The sequence below is a fragment of the Triturus cristatus genome, chromosome 4_1 (assembly GCF_964204655.1).
Source record: "Triturus cristatus chromosome 4_1, aTriCri1.1, whole genome shotgun sequence".
Classification (NCBI taxonomy): domain Eukaryota; kingdom Metazoa; phylum Chordata; class Amphibia; order Caudata; family Salamandridae; genus Triturus; species Triturus cristatus.
Genome location: NC_140585.1, coordinates 377,018,020 through 377,021,822, shown reverse-complemented (window position 1 = coordinate 377,021,822; position 3,803 = coordinate 377,018,020).

Here is a 3,803-nt window from a genome sequence, read left to right as displayed (position 1 = left end):
TGCCCAAGTAGGGGATGGAAGGGTAAACGGGTATGCCCGCGTATCGTCCATTAACCGCTGAGGAATCCGGACCCTCCTCTCAAAACCATAGGATTGAGGACTTCCCAATATTAACCCGTAGGCCTGCGACCTGACCAAATTCCTCCAGTTCCTGCAAGAAGGCAGGGACTGAACATACCGGTGACTCCAGGGAGGCGATGATATCATCAGCGTATAAACTAACGGCGTGCCGTTCTCCCCCAAATGGGATGCCCTTCATCTCCGGATTGTCCCTGATCCTCTGCGCTAGCGGCTCTACATACAAAGCGAAAAGGAGGGGGACAGTGGGCACCCTTGCCTGGTTCCCCGTTGTATCGCAAAAGGAGTGGAAGTTACCCCGTTCACCCTAAGTACCGCCCTGGGGTTGGTGTAGCAGCTCAAAATCCACACCCGGAACCGGTTCCCGAAGCCAAAATGGGTCAAGGTCCTATCCAGGAAGCGCTAATCTACCCAATCGAACGCCTTCTCGGCATCCACAGATAAGAGAAGAGCGTCCATTTTAGTGCGATGGGACTGGTCTATGAGATGGAATATACGTTTTGTATTGTCACTACATTGCCGGGCTTGTATAAAACCAGACTGATCTGGCTCAATTATGCCCGGCATAAGGGGACCCAGGCGCGCTGCCAATATCCCCGTGAACAGTTTGAGATCGACGTTAAGCAATGAAATGGGCTGGTAGGAGACACACATGGAGGCGTCCTTACCTGGTTTGGGTAATACCACTATGGAGGCCAATAGCAGGATAAGTACTGGAGCTAGAACGGCGCAGAACCTCTTATAAAACCCAGCCGAAAATCCATTCGGGCCCGAAGCCTTCAGGAGTTTAAGGCGGGAAATAGCCCCCACCACTTCCTCAATGCGTATGGGAGCATCCAACGCATCACCGTTGAACTGGTTTAGCGCCGTCGTATGGGCCCGTTGAAGGTAAGCATCTATCTGCGGGTGGACGATGAACCCCCCTCGTAGAGAGCTTCATAGAAGTCCCGAAAAGCCTGCGCTATTCCCGCATCATCAGTGACCCGGTCTCCTTCCGAGTCGGTGATCTCCTTAACCTTGCCCTGTTGTGTCTTCGCCCTCAACCGACTAGCTAACAACCGGCCTGTTTTATCCCCGCCGACATAGTAAGAATGCTTTAGGCGAAGAGCCGCGTATTCCGCTCTGTCAAGATCGAGCCCTGCCAGCAGGGCTCGTGCATTCTTCTGTCGCCAAATCCGGGGAGCTCCCGTTCGGCTGTGGGCTCCCTCCAGCTCAAGCACTTGGGCCGTGAGTTCATCCCTCTTAGCTTTGCGCTCTCTATTTTCTGCCGCCGACAAGGCGATCAGCTCCCCCCTCACAACTGCCTTGAGCACTCCCCACAATGTAGCTACTGGAGTGTCAGGGGTGTCATTAAACTCCAAATAGTTCCTGACACACTTAAGGATTTGCTCCTGAACTGCCGGTTTATGAAGCATTGTCTCCCGCAGTCTCCAGTGCCCCATGGGCCGGGCGATGTAAGGGACCCCTATCGTTGCCACTACCGCGTCATGGTCTGACAAGGCCGCCGCCTTAATATAAATATCCTTGATCGTCGCTCGAACCTCTATAGAGCCCAAAAAATGATCTAGTCTCGCGTAAGTGCGATGTACGTGCGAGTGTAATAAGAAAATTGGGAGGCCCGAGGGTGAGACTATCGCCACAGATCAATCCGCCAGACACTGCTTCCCTTCACCCAAGACCTTCCCCCTGGGAATGATGGCTGCCTGATCTGTCCGCCTCTGTATCCATGACTAAGTTCGGGTCACCCCCCACCAGATTGAAGCGGTCTTGTGGTTCTAGGACTTTTGAAAGGGCCGATCTGAGGAACACCTCTTGGCCCGTATTTGGAGCGTATATCGTTAAAGCGAGGCCTGTAATCCAAAAACGGTGTGCCAATAGCCGCCCCTTAATTTCCGCTACTTTATCTCCCACCGACCCCCGAAACTTCCTCACCACCAGGATCGCCACCCCTGCCCGTTTATCAGTCATAGAGGAGAAATATTGATAGGGGAATGCCCTGGACTTCAACCTATACCAGTCACGTGCCAACAAGTGTGTTTCCTGCAGCAGGCAGATATCCGCTCCTGTATTCTCTAAGTAGGATAGAATGGCTCGCCTCTTGTTAGGGCTATTGAGGCCTTTGACGTTAAGTGTGAGGATAGTTCGTTCAGTGTCCTGCATGAGTGGACAGTGGAGCAGAGCGCACCTAGGCCTGTGTAACTAGCTGGTGAAAGAAACCCCGGCCCCCCGCACAAGGGAGACTCCCGAAACCACACCTGGACAGATGTAAACACACAACCTGAGCACACCAGTTCCCTTCCCTAACCCCAACCCCAACTCCCAAAGCAAACCCCCATAATAGTGTGGAAATATGGATTTTTCTGGTCAGTTATGTCCCCTATCTTGGACCCCAACGGTTCCATGTATGAATCACAAGTACATGTATGTTCCCTCCAGTTCTAGTTATGAAGACGCAAACACATGTGCGTCCACCGCCAACATGTCCTTTGTCAGATCCGCCATGAATAGGCCGGATATTCCATTCCTAAGTATGAAAAGCCACCGGTTTTATATGGTTCACTTATGCCATTTTACAGTCCAGGCAAGTAGGCCCTGATTCTGTCGTCAAACTCTTCTTGCCTTCTGCCTCTGAAAACTCCAGTCTGAGCCTGCATCTGTGACCATGAACTTTGTCTCATTCTCTGCGCGGCTCACGAAGCCTGACATCAGCTTGCTGCCTGCCAAGAACTGTATTTCACCTTCGAAATTATCTGCTTCACCCCTCAGCCGATGCATTCCTGTCTAGTAGTTTAAATAAACATTCTTCCAGCTACCGAGCAATGGCTCGGCTTCTCTGTCCTCATGCAAGTAATTCATAGTCCTGTTACCATGGAATATTCCTACCCCCTCGCATTTAGTGTAGACACTTAGACGCTTGTACACGCACGCACGGTCAGTATAGAATAGATTCTGTCCGAGAGTCCTTCTTTTGGATAACACAGTTCTTTAAACATAGGATATTAGATATGATTTGGGATTAGGTTGACTTGACCCCCCAGACTTTTCGTCTCCACATGTAGAGCTAAATGTCAAGTCCCCTTCACCCCCTAGTTGCACGTCAATCACACGTCATGCTGCTGCGCGCGCATCTATGCCAAGTATTATCTTATAGATCCACCTATATATGACATCATAACCAATTATGTTCCTTTTTACTCCTTATTACACCCATTTTCGGTTACGCATATGAATCGTCATTTTCCTTATCAATTGTTACGCCTACTGTATTCGCTTCATTGTAATGTATGTACTATAAAAGTCATTTCTTGTCAATCATGTATGTACTTCACTTCCTGAACCTCCGTGGTGATGGAACTTGGAGCAACCGATTATAATCGTTCATTGGAATAAAGCCCATTCCGAACCTCTGATACCACGGATTCTGCCTCTCATTTTACTGAGCTATTTTATTATGTTTCCGTATCAAATTAAGTCCCGGTAATGAATTTTATTTACCACATGAATGGCGCCCGAACAGGGACACTTTCTCATCTCACGCGCCGGCGGTGAGTTGCAGGCCCGGTCTCCTGCCACAGCTGGACGGACAATAACGCGTACCAGCAGGATTTCCTGTATCTCCCTCCGGTCAAGCGGGGGCGACTGAGGCTGCGATCAACACCCAGACGAGGCGGTGAGAAGTGCGAAGTATCCCGACCAGAGCCTAGCTGAGAGAGCAAGATCCGAGG